This window comes from Pinus tabuliformis, chromosome 6, assembly GCF_031772625.1.
Source record: "Pinus tabuliformis cultivar Carrire ecotype Pingquan chromosome 6, CPIR1, whole genome shotgun sequence".
Lineage (NCBI taxonomy): Eukaryota > Viridiplantae > Streptophyta > Pinopsida > Pinales > Pinaceae > Pinus > Pinus tabuliformis.
In genome coordinates, this window is record NC_142292.1 from 2,024,416,431 (window position 1) to 2,024,442,681 (window position 26,251).

A 26,251-nucleotide genomic window follows, 5' to 3' on the forward strand; every position below is an offset into this window, starting at 1 on the left:
CATAAAATTAGTTAATAAATAAGCCCATCATGGTAGAATAAAGATGCCATGTAGCCCACTTTGTACTTTTCAAGCCCACGTCATAGTTAGCATGTACTAGTCAACCGACGATGGCAAAAAGATAGCTAGAATACAGGGAAAGGCTGCTGGAGTAGTTAGTTGATTAAAGCCTCGTCAGTCAGGGGATGTCGTGTTAGAACCGACTACATAACTCTCAGAAGAATGTAGGGAATGGTAGAATTTCAAACACTAGAAGGATTCCAAAAGCACTCAGAAGAACAAGAGCAGGACAGGAGAAACAAAATACCACCAGTGAAAATTGTCTACAGAAGAAGGGGAACAATGGCCAAGAGAATCACATCAGTTCCACAAATTTCTCTAGATTCAAGAATCGAAGTTATGTATGACATGTATGGGAAATATGACTGGTCGAACCTCATCGACAATGACTTCACAGACGTGTTCCAATTTCCAGCAATGAAGAGGGAGGTATATGTAGAAGAATTTCAATGGGAGGATGGCACCAGGGCCTCTAGAATCAGGGGAGACTTCAAAGGATTATAGAAGTCAACGTTGTTCAGCTTGAGAAATCTGCTTGTGTTCGATACCCAGCTGGCCACCATACAGTGTACCAAGCTATTGGCGAGCATGATGCATGGAGGTTCCCTATGGCTGGACAGAGAATACCCAATCCATGCTGAAGATATCTACCGATTGACCATGTTGGAAAACATGGGGAATGAAGTCAGCACAACATTCCAGGTTGGGGCCAAGAGAGGCAAGAAAACCACAGAGGACAACATTTACAACCGCTATGGGACAGAGCAGGGGGGGGGAGGCACAAAGCTAGACAAAATTAACAAGGAAAACATTTAGTTTGACTACTACCTGATTGCAGGAAAGATGATGAGGCACTTCACGAGAAATGAGTGCACCTTGGACACAGTCTTAATAGCAGAACACTATTGCCAGGGTGAGATACTCAATTGGGTAGCCTTTGTACTCAACAAACTCTTTGAGGCATGCAAAGATGTCTACCGGCGGAGCACTGAATTTGTGTTCAGATATTTTGTAATGACACTGGAAATGTGGAAGTGGAGGCCACCTCCAGAGAGGTAGATGGAAACTATTACTGATGATCAACCAATTGCACTCAGACATGAACCATGGAGGGCATTGGTGTTATAGAAATTTTTGTGCCTCGCAGCATGGAGCATGAAATGTCGATAATTACAGGGATCCAAAGTCCCTAAACATGTTGTTCTTACCCCTAGAGGAACAAGGTCAGCAAACCACAGCACTTCCTATCAGTTCTCCACCTGAAAACACTCAAAAACAGGGTATTTTTGGATCATGTCAGCTGCTCCACTGAGCATCTGCGCTGAATGTCAACTACTCCTCCTTGTACCTGCGCTGAAAGTCAAATCCAATGAAGGCTACCTGCACTGGGCGAGATTGGCCAAGTGGCATAGTCATTCTGCAAGGTGTCAAATGCCCAGGAAGCTTCCAAACTGACACTTGGTTCAAGGAATTCGCCCTATGATGAGTAAGAGGTACTTGATCTCCATGTGGAAGCAAGGATCTCCAAGTGGACTCAAGAACTGAAGTTTAACTGAAGAGGGAGAGGACACAAGGCAGCTTTATGTCAGTCTCAAGCTGACTCATCCTTTCTCCTTCTACCCTATATATAGAGCTCTCTCATGAGGTCTAAGGAGGCTGGAATTTTGTGCAAAGCAAGGAAGTGCTGTTGGTTTACAGTTAGAGCTATTGGGTGATTGCTTTTATAGAGGTGAAGAGGAGATTTCTTGCTGCTGGGGAGGTGCTGCTGGATTGGAGCCATTGATGGTTGTAACCTTCTCAGAACCTTTTACTTCTATCAATAAAGCTTTGAATGTTCTCCTATATACTTGTATTGCATTGATGTATTGTATTTACTTGTATATCTGATTCACTCTAATCCATGCATCAGTTATGAGTACATGTTTCTTGTAGTTTCCCTCTCTTGTTTGTGCAGGATCTTTGTGTAGCTGGGCCAGCAAGGGAACAAGGAGCTGGGAGCAAGGGACGAAGAGAGAAGACAAGATCGACAAAAGAGAAGGATATCGGTTGGTCAATCTTTTCTTCCTTCTCTGTACTTTCATAAAGGAAAATATCAAAGTTTTACTTTCAGTTGTTGCTAAGGAACTATCGCCCTTAGAGTAGGGATAGGGTCATTCCGAGTCGGATACTTTTCCCCACAACAAACTGGCGACTCCACTGGGGAGCCTAGTATCTTGTTGGTGTTTGTAGTATCTTTGCTATTCATTTCCTGAACAAAAGAGTACCAAATCGAAAAGCTTTTTACTATATCAAAAGCGAAGTAGAGGGGCTGCTATTCTTGCTCTTTTTCTGAGCAGATTCATGATTTGAAGAGCTGATCTACAAAAGACTCTTGTGCTCTTTGTGATAGCTTTTCATCCTCTTAATCATCCCTTAGCTTGTACTTGACCTATAGCTTTTTATTTCAGCAAAAACAGTGAATTTTTGAGCTTTTTATGACCCGGAAATCCTTGTAAACGCAACTCTCGTGTCTTAGTGCAGGCTGTCCAAAGGCAGTCTGCATTTCAGCGCAGGTACTCCCTTCGGGAACTGCGCTGAGAGTCAGTTTGACAGACCAGAGCCTGCGCTGGACCAGTTAGCCAGTGTCTTGCTGAGGTTTCCCACTGAGTCTTGGCCCTGTTTTCACTGTTATTTTGCTGCTGATTGCTTGTCATTTGTACTTGCTGTAAACCAACTTTCCTTGACATTATTCCGCCTCAGTTGTGTGATGAAACTGTGATTGTTCTTTCAGTATTTCTTGTTTCAGTTACAGTTTCCCATTGTGAAAAGCAAACCAGTATAGCTGTGGCCTCTTAGATCCTGAACTGTAAAAGTGTCTTTGTGATCTTAAGAGCTAGTTTTATTATTGTTCATGGCTGTTTGAGTTTGTTTGTTTTTCATTTTATGGTTTGAATTCATACATTTTTAGTGTCGAAACAAGTACCTGTAAGGCGTCTTTTGATTTTAGACAAAACTTGTTTGTTTACGCTTCAAATTGAATTCGAAAATTATACGACAGTTTCCTTTTGTCTACATCAACATTAAGGGAAAAGAAAAGAAATACATGCATCTTGCATTTGCATTTTTTGATAAGTTTGTGTGATTGATCTAGGGGAAAGTGCATTAGTTTGTGCTTTGTGCTCTGTGTGGAAAGATAATGTTTTTCTCTCCCCTCAGTAGTTAGGATTTTCAAAGCTAAAAAGATTGTAAAGCTTGCTTATCATTTTCGCTGCATTTAGGAATTTGTACCAATACATCTCGTGGTGATCCTGAAAGACAAACTGCTAAACAAGATCAACTTAAAATATATTGAATGAATCTAAAAACGCTTTGTAACATAACGCTCACAATAGAGGTCTAGGTAGAGACGTGTTCCGGCGTCGTTAAACGTAGTGACTGTCAATCTCTACGAAGGTGGGTGATTCCTCCTGAGGGACGATAACACTAATACGGACTTGTGCTCCCGCGTACCGTCGCGTATATTGGGAGACCCCTATAGGCATTTATCCTTTATCCTTAGGAAGCCGTGTCGGTCGCCCTACTGATCGCGATGCAGTGAACACAGCATTCACGAAGATCGACCACCCGTACCGTAAAACGTATTCTGTGGTTTCGCGAAAGGTTTGGCACACCCTCTGCCTAGATCTCCAGAGCAGTTTCTTTTGGCCTTTTTCAAACTCTATAACTGAAAAAGTCCAACCGAGCATTTGTCACTTCGGGCTCGTTAATACATCGAAGGCGACTAGAGTCATCTTTAGCTTTTTCTCGACTCTTAAAACATGAAAAAGCAAAGTTGTGTCTAAAGCGTCGTTATAAAATTTATTTTAAGCAGAATAATCATCACCCTTCCCTCGTTGATCTTCGAAGTTAGTCCACCACAAGTGGAAGTTCCTGTAGAATCGCTAAGAAATCTTTTGGATAGACTAGATATGTCTGAACAACCGTCGACATCTAGGACTGTGTCGTCCGACACAGCTGCAGCAGAGCCTCCTGCTGCTACTCCAACGATGTTCGCTGGTATACCATCTGTCCCGGCAAATTGTCAACAATAAGCCGGAGTCCAATCAGGGACAACGACATGGTTAGTTCCTATTTCTTCATCCGGATTATCATCTGGTATTTCTTATGTTGAAACTCGCCAAATTGATCCATTTGGAGGTCAATCTGGGCAATCGATCCCCTTGAGTTGCGGATTGATACCATATGGGGGGCAGTATGCCCTTTCATTACCTCCTCCGGGAGGATGCCCATCCGTGAGTTCACAACAAAGTTCAGGTCAAACTGGAATTACATCCAGCGGTTGGGTACCAATACTGCCTCAACAACCAGGAGTTGTATATTCTATGCAACCAGTCCGCCCTGTGTCGAATGTTGCCACTATACCTGGTATGGTGATTGCGTCGCAAGTACAAGCGCTGCCTACCGTATGTCAACCCCAAGTTTCTCAGGTTGCCATACAACAGCCTCTTGTCTCGACATCTCAATCGCAACCTCAGGTCAGTGCCTCCTTATCTGGAGTGACTCAGGATCAAACAAGTACTGTGACTCCTCATCTTGGTCAATCATCTAGTATTGGGCATCAGCAAATGGTCCAACAACCAGAGCTGGTTAGAACTCAACAACTGCAATTCCAGCAATCATATCAAGGACCTGAGCAACAAGTCTTTGTAAGTAATGGGCAACCATACTATAATGGTTATACCCATCAACCTTGTCAAAGTTGCCAACATTATGCTGGTATGCAAAGACCCACTGCTCAGGCGATTCCATCTTATCCTAGATATGCTTCGCCTAACCTGAATCAACAGTTGCCCTTTGTAGCAACTCTAGAATTACCAGATCTAAACCGGCTGACGAATGATCCAATTGCTTATGCCCCTTGGTGGCCAGCGATTCCACACAAACTTCCATCAGACATTCCTAAATTTAATGGAAATCCTGGTGAAGACCCGTCGAATCACGTGATGACATTCCATCTATGGTGTTCATCAAACACCCTGAATGATGATTCGATAAGACTTCGCCTTTTTCAGAGGACGTTAACGGGTCCAGAGCTTCATTCGAAAACTTCAGTACCTTAGCTACAACCTTTTTAACCCATTTTCAATTACCGATAAGGTATGAAACGGGAACAGAACTCCTTACCAAATTCAAACAGACAACGGCCACTCATATATCTGATCATATACATGAATGGCGACGTCGTCGTAGGATGGTAAAAACATATGTTCCCGATCAGCTATTAGCTGAATGGTTTATAAAGTCATTACTTCCGGCCATAACGGAAGATGTGGCCAAGGGGGGAGTCGTAACAGAAGAGCAAGTTATAGCTCGTGCGCAATATCTAGACTTGGTTTATACTCAGTCTGGCACGCTCTACGACAAAATACCTGACGCCCCTAGACCGGAATTCTCAATTCCTCCTCCTCCTAAATCAAACAATGACTCTCACACCGGCGATGACGTGATTGGCAAGCACAAAATTTACAGTCAAAATGCAAATGAAAAACTTCTTGCCTCAGAAGTAAATGCCATGTCGACCGACAAGGGCAAAAAACTGAAGCAACTAGGGGGCAAGAAGAAAAAGACAGGAAGAAAAAGGAAACCCCCGGCAGGGTGTCATATATGTGATGAGGATCATTGGACGAAATATTGTCCACATATAGCTGAAGTTAAGAAACTCTTCAAGAGTTCAAAAACCCCAGCAGTATTGACTGATCCGTTTCCTAATCCAAGTCAAAATCTGGTTGCTAATCAAAATGCTTCCGGATCCCAAGTGCTTATGTTGTCTACCTCGAAGCAACAGAATAATGCTTTGACAAGGAGTAAAGATTACGGGAATCCAAAGCTGTCGAACAACAAGGTTAATGAACGAACTAGTAGTTCAACAACAACTTTGACCGAAGTTGTGCCACCCATCGTTCCTGAGCCAATGATAAAGTCGCCAAAGGGAGTAGTACACAAATCGACATTTAATCCTCGTGCCAAAGGAGCACAGAATTATAATATAGTAAAGGACCTGTTCCAATCGCCGTCCACTATGTCGACAATTGAAGTACCACAAAATTGCCCCTCCCAAGAGCAAGCTTTATTATCAGCAATAGGTGGGATTGGCCCAATGGATTCCAATCTTGTGGCCTTTGATCATAAAGGATATGACCCTCAGTTACCAGCTCAACTAGCTTTCCTTATTCAAGTGAAAGCCCTCAACAAAACTGTTCATCGAATAATTATTGATGAGGGGGCATCTACATGTCTTATGTCGATGAGTTGCTGGAAAGATTTAGGCTCACCACCCTTGTCGAAATCGTCAACGTCGTTAAAAGCATTTGATGGACGATCATACACTCCATACGGGATTTTAAGTAACTTGCAAGTTGAACTGGGGGGCAAAACAGTAGGAATTGATGTTGAAGTAATTGATGGAAACCTCGATTACAACATCCTACTAGGAAGGCCCTGGATCTATGCCATGGCCGTGGTTGTGTCGACCTACTTCAGGAAGATTGCATTTCCCTTCCAAGAAGGAATTAAAATCGTTGACCAACAAACTTTTCTCCCCAACAGTTCACAAGTTACAGGAAGCATTCCAATGATCCATGGAAGGAATCATTTGCTTCAAAATATCGGAATAGGTCTCCTAAAAGACCCTGCCTTAATGGGTACTTTCGCCCTACCGCCTCCAAGTAATCTGGCGGGAGTGGCCATGGTGGAAACCTACAAAATGAAATCTAATCCAATCTTCTGGTTGGATTCGGAAGATTCCTAAATATTTTGTCGGCTTCAAGGATAGTTCCTAACTCATGTCAACCTCGTTAAAAAATGAAATAAGGAGTCCTGAGGGCGGTTCTAATCTTGTGTCAACCTCATTAAAAAATGAAACAAATCCCCGAGGTAAACCTTCATTCCAACCACCAAGATGAATGCAATGAAGCTTGGGGGGCACCCTCCTTTGACATGCGTCATTATGATGCTGGGGGCATGCAAAAGAATCGAGCAGTTTTTGTGCAGAAGTTCATGCTCGTTAAAAAATAAACGTAAATTGTGAGCAATCTTTCCCTAGCAGTTCGAGCTCATCCAGAAAAAATGAACCGGTAAACAACCTCGAGAAAAGTAACCTTTGAAAGCCATATTAAAAGCCCTTGGTCGTGTTTATATGCCATCACCTCCATCCGTTCATTTGGCCAATCGTTCACCTCCATATGTTTGTTTACCCATTTTGAGGAATAGCTGCGAAGAGTGATTTCACTTAGCCATCCTTGTGACGCTGCCGTGATTGGAGAATTCCAACCTGTACCTGGAATCTGCTGCTATCCCTGTTCATCACTCGTTCCTCAAAAGACGAGTCTTCTTTGAGCTCTTTTCACTGACTCGTAAAATATGAAAAGTTTGCCGAGTTTTGGCCTTCCAGCTCGTTAAAGCTACCGGAAAGCTATCCCTCCTCTAGATTTTAATCTTTTTGGACCTGGGGGATTATTGCACAAAAAGATCGAGCGCTTGTTTTGTTCGGCTCGTTAAAGCAACCGAAAATTCATCCCTTCTGTATTGTTTTATACTTTTTCGGACTTAAGGGATTAGATGACGAAAAAGGAATTTTGGAGTTAACTTTTCGTGCCTTTTCAGACTCTCTAAAAATGAAAAGGACCGAGTTTTCCTTGTCGTTAGACTCGTTAAAATGATTAAATAGCGACAAACTTGTCTTTAGACGAGAACGAGTTTCCCTATCGCTAAGCTCGTTAAATCATAGCGATGGGCTTGCCCGAAGGGCAGGTTATAGAACAAGCATATGTTATCCTCCTCAAGCTTGACAAAAATAAAGAGGTACTGGTCAGAAATGACTGGGGAAAAATTGGGAGAACATCAAAGCTTAATGGTAGCAAGTCGCTCTTGAACATGACACTTTTCTTCCGTACCACATCGGGTTGGGTTGTTTCATTCACCGGACTCATCACCATGGTCTTCGCCAAACCATCCACATTTTGGGGTAATGTTACCAATCCATCGCATCAGTGTCGTTATATGTTCAAGAGAGGTCATTCTGAAAGTGTCAACCGTGTCCCATCCACTGCCATACATTATCCTTCATCCATTCATGATCGCCACCCTGAATCATATGTCACAGTTTGTTTTCACCTCCACTAAAATCACTAGCTCCGTTCCGTGTCATTGATGTGGGATTCATTAAGGCCCTCCTTTGACGGATCGCTTCTTGTCGACTTCAGCTCATTATCCAAGAAGTTGATCTAGGAACAACCCCATCAGTACTTTGAAACTTGCATGCCTCAATGGCAAGTTTCTCACTTCCGGCGACAGGTATACATCAATGACCTTCGACCAGAAGATTTTGCGTGGCGTTCGACGCCAAGTCCTTTATTCACGCCACGTGAATTGTACTGCAGTACCTTGAGGGTCATTATCATTATCGGTGATTCCTCTCGCGCTTGTTAACGGTTTTCATCATTGACCGGTAATCAAGCGATGTCTTTCCATGTTCGACTTCAGCGCAATTCTCACATGGATCGACCTGTACTTAGAGTGAAGATCGAACGAGTTTGAAGACCCCGGATCTAGTTTCATCCATCCGGGCTGCGATATATATTCAAGGAAATATAAAAGCATTTGTCATGTACATCATTGCAGCAGGTGATCATCCTACTCAAAGGATGATAATTTCAGCAGAGAATTATCAGTCTACCATCAGACGATCGTCTGTTCTATGTACCAAAATGTGTTTATAAAGTTGAGCATGGGAATGCCCGCCTCAGCTAGATCATGAAAACAGAATGAAAAATAATGTATTGTATTACAGGGCACCTCTCAGCACTTGAATGAACTTTGGACCCTCTGGATAAAGCATTTCACCCGATAAACGGCCTCATACTTTAGGGGGCAATTGTTATAGACATTTTTGTGCCTCGCAGCATGGAGCATGAAATGTCGATAATTACAGGGATCCAAAGTCCCTAAACATGTTTTTCTTACCCCTAGAGGAACAAGGTCAGCAAACCACAGCACTTCCTATCAGTTCTCCACCTGAAAACACTCAAAAACAGGCTATTTTTGGATCATGTCAGCTGCTCCACTGAGCATCTGCGCTGAATGTCAACTGCTCCTCCTTGTACCTCCGCTGAAAGTCAAATCCAATGAAGGCTACTTGCGCTGGGCGAGATTGGCCAAGTGGCACAGTCATTCTGCAAGGTGTCAAATGCCCAGGAAGCTTCCAAACTGACACTTGGTTCAAGGAATTCGCCCTATGATGAGTAAGAGGTACTTGATCTCCATGTGGAAGCAAGGATCTCCAAGTGGACTCAAGAACTGAAGTTTAACTGAAGAGGGAGAGGACACAAGGCAGCTTTATGTCAGTCTCAAGCTGACTCATCCTTTCTCCTTCTACCCTATATATAGAGCTCTCTCATGAGGTCTAAGGAGGCTGGAATTTTGTGCAAAGCAAGGAAGTGCTGTTGGTTTACAGTTAGAGCTATTGGGTGATTGCTTTTATAGAGGTGAAGAGGAGATTTCTTGCTGCTGGGGAGGTGCTGCTGGATTGGAGCCATTGATGGTTGTAACCTTCTCAGAACCTTTTACTTCTATCAATAAAGCTTTGAATGTTCTCCTATATACTTGTATTGCATTGATGTATTGTATTTACTTGTATATCTGATTCACTCTAATCCATGCATCAGTTATGAGTACATGTTTCTTGTAGTTTCCCTCTCTTGTTTGTGTAGGATCTTTGTGTAGCTGGGCCAGCAAGGGAACAAGGAGCTGGGAGCAAGGGACGAAGAGAGAAGACAAGATCGACAAAAGCGAAGGATATCGGTTGGTCAATCTTTTCTTCCTTCTCTGTACTTTCATAAAGGAAAATATCAAAGTTTTACTTTCAGTTGTTGCTAAGGAACTATCGCCCTTAGAGTAGGGATAGGGTCATTCCGAGTCGGATACTTTTCCCCACAACAATTGGGGGATCCCAACATCAAGGAAATCAATGAAATGACCTTCAGGAGCTAGTACGCACAGATGGTGGACGCCATTTAGTCCGTAGAGAGAATACCCAGGACTCACCTGGACGAGTTCTTGAGTGACCTATGGTTTGGGGCTTCACACGGGCATACTTATCTCAAACCAGGTGTGTTAACCCCACCACATTTAAATTAAGGCCACAAAGATTTAGTCTGATAGAGGAAGCCTTGCGCAGAGAGGTAGAGTCATAGCACGGAGTGGCCTATCAAATAACAGAAGGGAAGCCTAGGTACCTGTTTAGAGCTATGGCGCGACAGAACCAAGAAGGAGAGGGGGTAGAAAGTAGCAGCAGAAGGGCGCAATGGAAGTACTCCAACCAATGCTGCTCCAAATGGAGGAGAAAATGTTTGAGGTAAGGAGGACAATCGCAAGCTTCGAGCTAGGTGAGGGTGAATATCCCAAACATTTTCAAGGTTCAACTATGTTGTTCCCCATTATAATGCCACCCCTCTCAACGACACCTCCCGCAGGTGTAGCCTAGGCTCCCTCCACGACACCAGTGCCCAAGCCACAAAAGAAGCGAGTTATCTGCACCCCCCAACTCAAAAATTTGGCTACCAAAAAGCTAAAAGTTAGCACCCTAGCCCTAGTCATTGATCTCATTGTTGAGGTTGAGCACCAAATTCCCGCAACTACCATAGTCGAGGAAATCCCCAACACCGCAACCACTGCAATACATCAGTCATGGGAGTCATCCCCACAAACAGCTTCCACCTCCACAACGGTGTCTGAGCTCTTCCCCTTCACCATAGGAGAATATCTGCGAAAGCATAATTTCAGTCAACTGGCTGGAAGGACGGTGCCACCTCGACCTTAGGAATGCCACCTAATAAGAGTACAACACCGACGCTAGGACTGGACCCACTGCCTGGAAGATGCCTGGATACCAGTTGGCAGGGAGAAAGGACTAGCCCGTACCTACCCACTCTCCCTATAAAGATCACAGTCCCCCCAAACCCTAGTATCACCCCAGCCACACCACAGTTCACCCCACCATCACAACAACCATCCCAGCAAGAGCATTCACTCGCCTCACATTCCGATAAATCCATTGCAAGTAGCCTACCCCTACAACAATAGTTTCCAGAACCAGACACAATGAGGGTTGATACACTTTATCACTAGTCATCAGCCCAATTATTTTCTTTCATTCAGCAAGCCGCCCACAAGGTCAAGGGCCTGCATGAGAAATTGGCTAAGGAGCATGAGCAGCAGACAATGCAATTGCTCACAGTAACGGAAGAACACGATCACCTGCAAAAGGTAAATACAAGGTTACAAGCACAAGTGGATTAGCTTACTCAGAGATTCCAATCCATGTGGCCAACAATCGTCAAAGCCAACACAGAAGCATGGGCAGACATGTCGACTTGCTCCTTGATCGACTACTGCGATCACATACAGATGACGTGCATATGCCTAGCAACCACAAATTCGGAAATGAATAAGAAGATAGAGACCGTAAGGTCCGCACTGCCAGACCCTGTGGAAATATATACACGCTTAGTTCAAAGCTAGATGCGAGTGCTCGAGACAAATAAACAAGCACTAGTCGACGCCCTCATCGATGGATATGCCTTAATGGGTAAGGTCCATGACTGGTCAAGCATTCTAGCTCTAAAGAACCACCAAGTCTACCTGTTGCGAGAGAAGATTCAGTTTCTATTTGCCAACACAAGGGCATGCATAGATCCTCTTCAGCTCCTACAACTAAATAAATAAATCGGCATTCTCCAAGCCTAGGTTAATGCAATTGAGGAGGAGTCAGCCAGAACGAAGAGAGTAATCTGAGACTTGCGACCCCTGGTGTGAATGCAGGTCCTGCTATTAAAAGAGGCATGCGATTCAAGTAGCCAACAACTAGATGACTTGCAGGTCCAAAGATTGACAACCCTGACATCACAATCAGACGAGACATTTACACAAAGTGCAGACGTGATCCTCACAAACTAGAACTTGGCTATCCAGCGATACAGTGAGTTTAGGAAGAAGACGACAACAACAGTCTCTGAGTTGGAGCCTTCGTTTGGAACGAAGGAGTCACAAGGTCAAGAAAGGGGCACAGAAACAAATGCCACACCATAGGCTAGGTTGGAAACGGAAGGGATGCCTATTCCGCAAGAAGATATCACAGCAACAGAGGTGTCGGCACAACAGACATTGGAAATAGCGCCAGTAGCAACACAACCGCCACCTGTAGAACCCATGGAAACAACAACAGAGCCACCAGAGGTCGAAAAGACTTGACTCAGGGACGAGTCAAGAAATTATGGTCGGGTCCTGTTCGAGCCTTCATTAATTTTGAAGAGTTTTGACCAGTTTTGACCAACTGTAGGGTAGGAAAAGACAAATGGCAACAACGATTGGGTGGTGGAATGAGAAGTTACGGGAAGGTGATGGAAAGGTGGTAGTGTAAGGTAAAGGCAGCTAAGGAGACCGAAAAGCGCAAAGGTAGCCAAGGAAGCAAGCAACCGAGTGAGAAATAGCAGCCTAGGCAACCGGGAAGGATATAAAAAGAGGAAGAACAGAAAGGAAGAGGTTGGTTGTTGGTGGTTTTTCTACTATTGTTGTTGAGTTTTGTTGATCGTTGGGTTGTTGCTAAGACAATGAAGGATTGGGCTGCAGAGGAGGTACGCAGACACAAGAGCAGAAGCAGGAAGGGCTAGAAACTAGGGAACTAAGTTGCGGAAGTAGATCTGACTTGAGCTACTGAGCCGGGTATTCTCTATATTGTTGACGACAAGAAGCCAAGTTATAATGTATTATGTTCCCATCACTTTAATGTAATTCAAGTTGAGGATTGTTAATAATCATAAGTGTATTGTACATCTTGTACTATGGCTTATCAAAATTTTAATTAGTCTCCTTGTTACATGAGGTTGGTGCTTGATATATCAATACTAGTATGTTGTTAGTTTTGTGGTATATATGATGAGTCCCTATGTATGAGTTTAGGATATCATTATCTTTGTTCCATGTTTTATGAATGCATATGTGTATGACCATTTGTGTCTAACTTAGACCCCATCAATTCCATGCTGAGTCCTTCTCCCCTTTTGGTCGTGGCGCGCTTCAAGTGAGACTCTTTGCCCTTCAGGGTGAGGTTAAAATGCCAGCGATGTCCTAGACTACAATGGAATATTGTTGGCCTTCCTTGCTTGAACCTGGGGTCTTTTCCCTGATGACTCACCCGAGCCAACAATTAGACTTGCAATAACAAAAACATACAACAACAAAAAATAATCATTCAAAAGGTAATGTTCCTAATTAAAATTATTTTGTAGGATTATATGTATATATTAATACAAACCATTCATTTATTAATATCAATTTTGTTATGTTTAGTTTTCATATATCGATATAGAAACAATTTATTATTCTTTTCAAGAATTTTATGAAAATATCAAATGATCAACAAGCTGATATGCGAAACATGTCAGTAGGAATGCCTAAAAAAGTGTACAAGGAGATGGTCAAAGAAATGGGCATAATTGCATCACAGGAGGAGTCATCTCAACAACAACGTGCTTCAAATGTTTGTAATCATGATTGAATTTGTAGATATAAAAAAATAATTTAGCATTAAACATTAATTTTGAAGTATTTTCTCGCAGAAAAGAAAACAAAATGGAACTCATTCAACACATAAAATGGGAAAAAGCAGAAAATGGTTGATATCAAAGTTTGAGAGTAATTGTTAATATTTCCTTATAACAACTCAAGGTTTAATTTTTGTATATCTTAAGTTTTTTTACAACAACCATCGTTGAATGTCTTCAAATGGGTGCTGACATACAAAGAAAAGACATTGGGAGAATTGATTGACATTGAGTTAAATATGGGTTGTGAGTATATGTTGGCATATAAAAAAAAATTGTGGAATTTGTAAGTATCTATGTTATTTTACTTCTCTGAGTTTATAATTAATAAACCATAACAACATTTATATTAAATCTATGATTTATAATGGGGTTTAAAACATGTAGGAAACAAAGAATGGAATTACACCAATAGAAGACTTGTTGCAACAAGGCATGAGACTTGGTTTTGAAACCATGTGTACAATTTATGAGTCACTTCTTGCTATGGTACATTCACTAGTAGAAAATGAGAAATTAGTGACTAGGTGACTAAAAAAGTTAGGCACCACAACTTTTCCAAGTGAAATACTACCAAAAATGAGCAATCTTAAGTGACCAAAATAAAAATGACTAACATAAATGACTAATTTAGTCTCGGGTTAAAATATATGACTAGCTAATAAGTAATACAACTAAAAATGACTAACGTGAATGACTAATTTAGTCTAGGAACAAAAATACGACTACCTAACAAGTACTACAATAATACGAATTAGTTGTTTATGCAGTCATTTTAATTATGCTACTTCAACAATATAAACTTATAAGTGAATGTACCTCATTTGCACACTATTTTTTTTTTCCACTGGCATAAATACAGTTTAACAACAATTTCTCTTCATCTTGACATATCTCTTCATGATGTAATTGGAATATTAATCATATTCCTCCTTTAAATTTATGAGTATTATGTTGACACTTAATACCTTTACAATGAACCCTCCTAGTTTCATATATACAATTAGAGTTCCATTACTTTAAGCTCATACATTGTATATCCATGTCTATGTTCTAATTAGAGACATAAGTAACTTGTAATGTACTTAAGTCCACTTTGTCCCCTCTTATTCACCCAATTCCTACCTCTACACGCTACACCACAATAATATTATACCACACCATAGGATTGTTATCTCCCTTCAATCCTGTCACAAGATATATCTATATATATATATATATATATATATATATATATATATATATATATATATATATATATATATATATATATATATATATATATATATATATATATATATATATGACACATATTTATTTAAACATTTGAACTATATGTATTCCCACATGGGCTTGAGGTTGTTGGTTTGTTTTGATACCTAAGTGACTGTTACCATAATTACTTTTGAGATATATTTAAACACTTTATTCTCACCACTATTAATTTTTTTTTGTAAATATTCGAAAGAGAGAGGAGAGAGAGGGAGGGAGAGAGAGCTGGAGTTTAAGGGTGGGAGAGAAGGAGGGAAAGAAAAAATACATAGAGAGATAGAGAGAGAGAGAGGAGTGACAAGGGAGAGAGAGAGGGGGGGTAGACAAAGGGAGGTGGGAAAAAATGGGAGAGAGGGGAAGGAAGAGAGAGAGAGGGGGTAGACAAAGGGAGGTGGGACAGAAAGGGAGAGAGGGGAAGGAAGAGAGAGAGAGGAATTGAGAGAGAGGGGAGAGAGAGTGAGGGAGAGAGGAGAGCGAGAGGGAAGGAATAGTGGTTACTTTTAGTTGTAAAGTATATATACTTTATTTGACACTTAAGCAATCCAAGCCTCAAGTGAAGTGACATTATTGCCACTAGCAAGGGTTGTAGAGAGACTACATCGACACATTGTAATGTTCACATACATGTATAGAGGATATACATGTGGAAAATTAGGTTTATAATGTTAGGTAATCATGCAGTAAGTGGAAAATAGTGTATATGATAAATGGTTTAGTGGTAAATTATAAATGACTTCAAAGTTGGAAAAATAACATTTAACTTGATTATCATTTTTCTATGTTTTTATGTATTTATGATTAAACTAAAAACTAACAATATTATTTGTTTAAATAAACCAACCTACATCCATTTTATTGAAATTATTTCTATGAGATAATTTACCCTCAATCTACTAGTTTTAACAAAATTAATTGAAATGTCCTCTTCCCACTATTTTCAAGTTAGAAAACATACACTTCAATTTAACTTCATTGTTGTCATGGTTTTACTTTTATAAGGAATATTATCATTTTAATTTTGCACCACATATTTCAATGTGTAACCAAGGCTCGAGCATTTATTCATAGTGCTAATCATTAGCCCTTAGAGATCCCCAACATAATATCCTTGCAAGTACATTGGTTTAGTAGCGAATATCAACAAACAAACCTTCTGCACCACACCTTTCAACCGTCATGTAACAAAGGTGTGAGCATTTCTTCATAGTGCTAACCCTTGGCCCTTAGAAATCCACAAAAAAATATCGCTGCAAGTACTTGGTATCGCACCAGACGCTCAACAAACAGACCTGCAGAAACCCACAAGAGGTCGATCAGATCAGACTTAAATTTATCGATCTCCTTCAAATTCACCACAACTCCCTTTTAGTTCTGAAAAAATCGATGGGTTTCATTTTCAACTGTTTCATCTATATAACTTCAAACAAGAAATGCATTCTACTAAAAGTGTTACACTTGGGTTTGATGTTTTCTATGTGACTTAGCCTTCAACTCTATTGGACATACATGGCGTCGTTGCTATCAAAGGAGAATCCGATGATGTCAGGTACAAATCCTTGTTTTAAGGCCCTTTCCCTATCTTTATGCATACACACTCAAGCATATGTAGATAGATGGATGGATGGTAAATTGGCATTGAAGAGTCCAAGTGATAAAATGACATGTTTGTGCAAATACCTGTATCCTTCAGTTTTCAATTATATTGTTAGTCTATGAGAATGTATGAAATGACCTTGTCTTGCAACCAAAACAAACCCATTTTTCCCTTGTTAACTTATGACTATTTTTTCATTGGTTTGTTTCATCTCCAATATTACTTCATTTGGTGTTATGTTTTTATTGATACTATCAGCTTGCAACTATTTTTCCATTTACTTACATGAAGGAACAATGTGAAAGCAATCCTTCTCTACAATTGAGTCCCCTGTTTCAATTTCAACATCTATTTAGATTATGGAATTTTGAAGGTTCCATGTATTTTCTGTTATAAGACACCAGATACTCCAACATTATGACTTCCTGTTAACAAAGTCCATGTGTACTGTGTACATACATCAAATTGGTTCTTGCATACTACCCCCACAAATTTTCTTTGACAAGTTACTTGTTTTTATGAGAGATTCTTTAGCGTAAATTACATAGAATATCATTTGTCGCGTTTCGAACCAACTAGTGTGGTTCATCGTCAGGACAAGTTGAAGAAACAGATCTAGCTTAGCATGTTAAATAGTCTGAGCAGAGTCTCCAACGGCTAATTCGACCAACGGGTAATTTTGACCTTGGGACCGGGGTCAAATTATTAATATTATTATTACTATTATTTATTTATTATTATTATTATTCAATTTTTAATAAATAAAATAAATTTTAATTGGTGTTAATGGTTAGTTAAAAAACTAATTAATTAATTTATTTAATAATTAATAATTATAAAGATTATAATTATTAATTATTATAATCGTCAGCCATTAAGTTCACCAAAGAACAGGAAGTCAATGGTTGCCTCCCATTCCTTGATATTCTTATTTCTAAGAATAGTGATGGTTCCCTCTCCCACCAAGTGTTTTGAAAGAAAACACATATGGAGCAGTACCTTCATGCCAATTCCCACCATTTCCCGACCCAGAAGTTGGGTGTTCTTAACACCCTAGCTACTCAGGCCCTTAGGATCTCTAATGAAAAAAGCTTTGAGAAAGAGAAATCCCACCTCCTTAATGTTTTTGTTGAGAATGGTTACAGCAAGTACCTGGGTTGGAAAGCTTTCCTCAAAGCTACCAAAAATTCATTGGCTAAAAGAGAACCGAAAGAGCGGGTCCCAGGTGTCCATCTTCCTTATGTACAGGGGACCACGGATAAGATTGCTAGGATTCTTAAGAGGCATAATGTCCCCTCGACCTTTAGACCCCTCAACACCATCCGTAAATCCCTCAAACCTGTGAAGGATCCTATCAACCCTAAGGACATGAAAGGGGTTTATATTATTCCTTGTTCCTATGGGGCACCCTATATTGGTGAGACTGGTTGCTCCATTAGTCAAAGGATTAGTGATCATGCAGCTGACTTCAGGCATAGGAGAACCAAGTCTTCTGCTTTAGCTGAGCATGCAGAGAGTACCAATCATCATGTTTGCATAGAGGAGGCGAGTGTTATCGCTAGGGTTTCGCAATTCCATCACCGAAAATTTAGCGAAGCCCTTGAAATTGAGAAAAGACCGAACAATCTCAATAGAGAGGACGAATGGAAGATAAGCAGCTGCTGGATCCCAACCCTCTCTTCCTAATTGAAGGATTATGATTTTTTTTAGTTAACTTATTTAACTTGATAATCTTTTGTTGTTACGTATTATTATTATTATTGATTTATTGATTTTTATTTTTATTTTCGTTTTATTTATTTATTTATCTATTTATTTATTTTTATTTTTATTATTCTTTTATTATTATTATTATTATGGTTATTTGTTACGTTCTAATTAATTAACTAATTTATTTTTATTTTATTATTTATTTATTTATTTTAGTACCTTTTATAGCTAGCTTCTTTAATTTACATACATTAATATTTATTTATGTATTTTTATTTTTATTTTTTATGACCTCGTTCCAATTATTTTTATTTTATAAGTTACCTCATTCCTATATTTTTATTAATTCTAACTAACTTTTATTAACAACCTATTATTATAATTTTTATAATTATTAATTAAATAAATGAATTAGTTTTTTAACTGACCGTTAACACCAATTAAAATTATTTTATTTATTAAAAATTGAATAATAATAATAATAATAATAAATAAATAAATAAATAATAGTAATAATAATATTAATAATTTTATTTATTTATTTTAGTACCTTCTATAACCAGCTTCTTTAATTTACATACATTAATATTTATTTATGTATTGTTATTTTTATTTTTTATTACCTCGTTCCAATTATTTTTATTTTTTAAGTTACCTCGTTCCTATATTTTTATTAATTCTAACTAACTTTTATTAACAACCTATTATTATAATCTTTATAATTATTAATTATTAAATAAATAAATGAATTAGTTTTTTAACTAACCATTAACACCAATTAAAATTTATTTTATTTATTAAAAATTGAATAATAATAATAATAATAAATAAATAAATAAATAAATAAATAATAGTAATAATAATATTAATAATTTGACCCCGGTCCCAAGGTCAAAATTAGCCGTTGGAGACTCTGCTCAGACTATTTAACATGCTAAGCTGGATCTGTTTCTTCAACTTGTCTTGACGATGAACCACACTAGTTGGTTCGAAACGCGTCGACAAATGATATTCTATGTGATTTACGCTGAAGAATCTCTCATAAATTGATATGGATCACAGAAGCCTCAATTCGACAAGTTACTTGTTTTATAAAGTTTTCTTTGACTACCATAATCAACACGATGTTAATTGTTTCCACAATGTACATTTTATTTGATCATTGTAGCCGCTACCCAAGAAACCTTGGTATTAAATTTCATACATCTAGATTTTTGGTTTATCTTTACAATTTAGTTTTTGTGTGGTTTTGGTAGGTTTTATTTCTAATTCCCAACATGTATGTGATTGATCTCAATTTGAATGCATACATCACACAAATACTTGTCATCGGGAAAGAATCAAGTTATGAAGCTGTGTTACTAGTTATTTTAAGTGTCAATCAACTGTTCAGGAATTAACTGTCATTGTTGGTCTTTGTTCATTTTGTCATTAGTCCCTTGAACTTCAAGGTTTATTTCTCCTTGTCCGGATCCTTAAGAATAAATAAAAGGTGGTATTTGTTATTAAGGCTAGATACTTTCCTTGCAGTTGCAAATATTCATCACCAACATGGGCTTTATGTTACCCGATGGTTATTGTGTTGGAGGAGTAAATTTTCTTCATTTCAAAATGGATGTTTTGGATCTTTTGATCAAGGCAAGTAAGTTGGATGTGGGAAAGAGCATGATAATAATAGCCAACAAGAAAGAAAGGGATATGAGTTTAATGAAATATGAAACATTCTTCATAAAGATACGTGGGGACCAGATGTGGAAGAAGTTATTGAAAGGATCAATAGTAAGTCTCATCTTATTAAAGAGGCAGGAGATTGTGGACATGGAACTTAATTATTTTAAAAGGGTCTAGAAACAATTTGTAATCAACACAATCAAGAAGCATATGATGCACTTTTAATATTCCTCGCTAACAACAAACACTACGATAATCTGCAAGAAATATTTGAGGAGATGAGTATAGCTGGATTTGAGCCAAAGAATGTTACTTGTGTTAAACTGGTATAGATCTTTATAAATTCTAAAATGTTGATGAAATTTGTTGATATGCTTCTTGCTATGAGAAAGTTTAAATTTGGGCTTGCATTCTCTGCCTTTACAACTCTCATTGGTGCACTTGTAGAAGCTCACGAACCAGGCATGGAACTTATAATGTTTAAAGAAATGCAGGAGATATGGTATGAAGTGAATACCCATCTCTTTACAACCCTGGTCTGTGCATTTTCCAAGGATGGTAAGCTTGATGTTGCATTTTCTTTGTTGGATGAAATGAAAAGCAATGGATTGGGTGTAGATATTGTCTTGTATAATGTCTGCATAGATTGTTTTGACAAGGTAGGTAAAATAGATATGGCCTGTAATTTCTTTCATGAAATTAAGGCACAAAATATCACCCTAGATGAAGTAACTTATACAACTATGATTGGCATACTTTGCAAGGAAAATAGATTGGATGAAGTGAAAGAATTGTTTGAGAACACAAAACTCACCATAAAGGTTCCATGTGCTTATGCATATACCATGTTAATTATGGGCTTTGAAAATGATGGAAAGTTTGATGATGCTTAAAATTTACTAAATATAATGAGATAAAAATTAATGCAAACCTAATGCCATAGCATATAACTGTATTCTTACTTGCCTTGGAAGGAGAGGTAGAGTGGATTAACCTTATATCCTTTTCACTGAAATGAAAAAGAATGCAGAACCTAAACACTCCACCTATAATATTATGTTTTATATACCATGAAAGGTAGGTATATTAGATGACGCTTACAAAGTACAGGATACAATGGAACAGACAGGTATGTTTCCAAATTTAATGACAATTAACATCATGATTGATAGGTTGTGCAAGATTTAGAGGTTGGATGATGCCTGCAACCTTTTTGAGAGTTTAAGAGAAAATGGTTGTAGGCCAGATGCAGTAACATATTCTTCTCCAATTGATGGTTTACGCAGGAAACACAGGGTTGATGAAGCATATAGGATATTTGAAAGGATGTTGGATGACGGTCATGCACCAAACATTGTTGTATATGCATCCCTTATTAAGAATTTTTTAGGTGGGGTAGGAAAGATTGCGGGCATAAAATATTTAAGGACATCATATAACACTTTATAATGTATATCTGAAGTTTGTTATTAGAGCAAGGGAGATTGACAATGCCTAAAGAAATTTTGAAGAAATTAAGGAGCATGGATATGTTCCAAATGTTTGTACTTACTCTATATTAATGCATGTTCTTATAAAGCCTAGTGAAGCACATGAAACATACAAGTTGTTTTATGCAATGAAGGAGCAAAGTTATGAACTTGATATCTTTTCATATAACACTACCATTGATGGTTTTTGCAAGTCAGGAAAGGTGAACAAAGCCTACCAATTCCTTGAATAAATGAGAATAAAGGGCCATTCTCCTAGTGTAGTTTATTGATGATGATGATGATGATGGTTAACGTCCACTGAGACCAAATTGGTCTATCAGACCTATAATTTTCTTAGTTTCTAATTCTCTGGCTCCTCGTCTTTCATGGCGAGATTGGTGTTGTAGCTTTCTTTTTTTTCTCTACGGTCTTCCAACTTTCTTTATCTTGCATCTCTTTCATCTCTTCTGATTCTTGGGACATTGGTGTCTTAGCTTCGTGATCCACTGTGTTCGTCTTTTTGAAGATAGTCGGAGAAGAAGTTTGGTCTAGGAGATCTGCATCGCTGTTAAATGAAGATTTATTTTGTGCGGTATTCGAGTCCTCATAACTGTTGATGCTTGAGGGGTTGTCGAGTTCACTCTTTTGTTGTTGGGCGGGGCTTTCCCCCTGCTTGTCTTGAAAGATGTTTCTCTCTTGCCCGATTTCTTGTGATTCAGAGTTTTCTCGAGAGTATTCCTCTTTGATGACAGTGTAGTGTTCTCTCTGTGCTCCTTCCCACCATGTAGATCTGTGGTGATTTTTTCTAGCATAATTTTTCTAGGAGGCTTTTGGGCAATTTTTGGCTAGGTGGCCTGTCTCAAAGCAGGATCAACACCTGAAGAGGACACTTTCATAATCGAGTTTCTGATTCCACACATAGTCTTTACTTGTTAGATGTATTTCAGCTGGGAATCTGGCACTGAAGTCCATTTCCACACAAATTCGTGCATAGGTGGTTCTAGCATATTCCTCTGTTTCTGGGCACCTGTAGTAAAATTTTCCAATTGCATTTCCAATGGCTTTTAGCGAAGAGAAATTCCAAAGATGCAAGGGTAGGTTTGGCAGTCTCACCCAAACTGGTGTTGAGGTTATGACTGTTGTTGAGGGATCGAAAGATGGGTTCCATGGCCTCATGAATAGGCCTGATTTTCCCAAAACCAAGGGCCAAAATCTAGAATACATTGTCTGCTTTCAGGGTTTTCAAAATCTACTATAAAGAAACCCTTAGCATATGGATAGATATTAATTGCATCAGGGATTAGAGGCTTCCATACCTCCGAGATCCAATTGTGTAGAGCTGTTAGCCGCGGCCAAAAACCATTGAATCGACAAATTAGAGCACTTTCAGAGAACTTCAAAGCCTCATCGAGTGAGGCCTGGACCACCTGGACAGTGGGAGCTGGGGCTTCACTCACGATATGGGCTGGAGCTTGCCCCCTAGAGGTGGACGGAACTGAGCCAGCAGCTATTTTTGTGAAGCTGGGAGCCATCTGGAGAATGCTCTCGCGCTGCGTATAAAAGATTGTTGAAGAGAAGGCCACAAGAGCTAACCAAATCTACGATGATCTAACATATACTGCAGATCTATTCAATAACTAAATTGTACACCGCAGCAAGAGCCACAGATCTACTCATGCAAAAATAGAAGAAAGAGTAGAAAACACCTCCAATAACTAATAGCTCACAGATCTGGGTTCTTATTATGCGTATCTAGCCAAATCTACGGTGATCTCCCATAACCGAAGCTGGCCACCGTTTGGAAGAAACACAGATATATAGCTCACACCACAGGTATATAGCCCACACGTTTGAAAGAGGTATAGTTGGCCACCATTTGGAAGAAACCACAGCCCTGGAGCAGATATGGAAGAAACCGCAGAGCATATCGGGAAGAAACCACAATAAAGAGAGAATTTATGAAAAGAAGCTGGCCACCATTTGGAAGAAACCACAACTATCACACTGCATATATATAGCTCACACCGCAGGTATATAGCCCATGTGTTTGGAAGAAACCGCAGACTTGGAGCAGATCTGGAAGAAACCGCAGAGCAGATCGAGAAGAAACCGCAATAGAAAGAGAATTATGGAGCACTTATTGATGGACTTGCAAGGGTTGGCAGACTAGATGAAGCATACATGATTTTTGAGGAAGAAAAACCCAAAGGCATAGTTTTGAATTTAGTTGTTTATAAAAGTCTTGTAGATGGGTTTGGAAAAGTAGGCAGACTAGACTAGGCATACTTGATTGTGGAGGAAATTATGTAGAAAGGTTTGAAACTAAAATTATATACATATAATTGTCTGCTTGATTCTCTCGTCAAGGTATATGAGATAAATGAAGCATTAATATGTTTTCGGTCAATGAAATACTTGAAGTTCTCTCCAAATGTTGTGACTTACAATTACGCTGATAGGCGTTTATATGGTGAGATTTGTGGTGGTGACACTATTTAGATTCGTCATCCTCGATCAAATATTGAACACGTGTCACACCTTATTAGCCCATCATCAATTTTCTCCCTGAGTGAACCTCATAATCCATGAAATCAACAGTTGTCTAGAAGTGTCTTCAAGAAGGATTCCTGCTTCGTTTTACTTTGAGAAAATATTGGGTTGAATTTCAACATTGCTTCTCTGACTTCGAATTAGTAGACATTTTGGGATTAAAAAGGCTTTCGCACTTGAAAATTATTTATCACTTTCTTTCTGGCTTCCCTTGGCCATGATTTCCCCTCAGATTTGGATGCAAGCGAATTTGGTATTGCTGCTCTTCCTACTTCTGCTCATTCTCACTTCAAGATCTTTTCGGTTTAGTTTACTTGAATGTTGCTAACTTTATGCATTTTTGTTCTTACAAACTAGAATTTCTGTTGAAATAATTTACCTAACATGTATTCTCTTCCTCTTCTCAGACAATAACTTCAGGGACTTATTTTTACCATTTCCAGTGTCTCGTGGCCAATATTTTCGTGTTAGATTTGGTCGCAATGCAGACAAATTTTGATCTCTTCTTCATTTATAACTAGCTCCTTCGCTCAGATCCTTCACACGAGTATGATCATTATTAGGAAGAGGAACAAAGAAGGCAGAGATGAAGAAACTGAAGCAGAATCGAGGGGTAAAATGGATTATGTTGTGGTCGAGATTCTTCAGCAGGAGAAACTAGAAGAGAATGGATGAATGCGGTCGAAACTATCCTCCAAGTACACATTTTGTGAAAAATTTCTATTTCTACCTCTAAAGGTTGTGCCTTTTACTATTTCATGAATACAAAATGCCCAAAAAGTATTTCTGCAAGCGACCTAAAAGGGAAGAAATCATTGTGTTAGAGAAATTCAGGCAGACTATTTGTTTATGTGCTCACACTTATTGTTATGTTGGGGCTTGTTTTGAAGGGAAGGAAGCAAAATTGTAGGGTTTAGGGTTTTAGATGATATCAAAGGGTTCAAAGTTTAATCTTCAAGCCAAGTTGAGAGTCCTTTTCATTTTAAAATTTTCTTCAGAGGTTTTCATCTTTACATTTACTTCAATATTTTGGGGATGTTGGCTTTTTTTAATGTTTTTTTTCCTTTATAGAAAATAATTTAATTAAAAATAAATAGGTTTATGGTTGTAGAAATTATTGCTGGAAGCCACCAAATATTCATGTCTAACCGTTATTATTATTTTTATTCTTAGGAAGGGATAATTGATATGCAATACCAGCTAAAACCCTAAACCCCAAACTTTCATTTCATTGCCAAGTGCATGAGATTTTGGGAATGTTTTTTTTTTTTGTAGGCTTAGGTGGGACCTTCTCATTTTCGAGTTTTTACATGTCCGTTATTCACCCCATTTCCAGGGAGGGTAGCACAAGAATCGAACCCAAGATCTTCAGTTCGGTGAGACTTCATTTCCACGGCCATTGCCACTTGAGCTACCCCATGCGGACGAGATTTTGGGAATGTTGCTTTAAGTGTTTTAGGTTATTTATTTATAGTAAAATTTTAATTACGTAATTAATCATCCCCATATTGTGAATCATATGTACGATTTAGACCTGTAAATTGCTTGTTATAGTCATCTAAATCCTTTGGACAACTATGGATTCAATCATGTTCGACCATCCTCACTTCAAGTCAGTGGGAATCTTGCAAGATAAGTAGTCGGAATTGTTTTCAAGTAAACATAGATTGGACATTTTGAATTTTAGTGGAGATAGAGAAGAGTAAGAATTTATCTATTTTTTGTCCTTCATGAACCCAAGCTGTTGCCAGAGCATCCCGTGTTTCACACACAGGTGGAGTGAAGTCCATTCCAATTCAGTGAAGGACAATCAGAGCAGTTCATCACAAGGGCAGTGAGTAGTCAAATGTGTGAACATAGAGTTGGTTGAGTTGTACGAGTTTTGAATAAAAAATACGGTTTTGGGAATGAAGCACCATAGCTTTTTATGATGGGGAAATATAACACAAGAAGCTCCAGGGTTTTTACAATTTGATATTTTGTAATTAGAGGAAGGAAAGTTTTGAGTTCCAATGCTTGACATGGTGAGAATGGTTTTGACGACTTGGTTTTTGTTGTATTTGAGGTGGATGGAATCCTTACTGGTGAAGATGAAGAGATTTCCTTCTGGAAGAGAGATGTAGAAACATTTAAAAAGTGTTCTCTTCTCTAGTGGTGTTGGTCTTCACCATGAATCAAAATCATAGGGGTAGGAATAATTAAATGGGAACTCGTTTCCTATGATGGATTATAGGATTGACATTGGATCTTCTACTCACCTTGCCCATCCACAATATTCTTAGGCA

The 26,251-nt window shown here is 38.9% G+C and overlaps 1 pseudogene; it reads left to right on the forward strand.

The window, feature by feature from the left end:
- Positions 1-342: 342 nt before the first annotated feature.
- On the forward strand, positions 343-23,915 carry LOC149267377 (uncharacterized; annotated as a pseudogene).
- Positions 23,916-26,251: the final 2,336 nt, after the last annotated feature.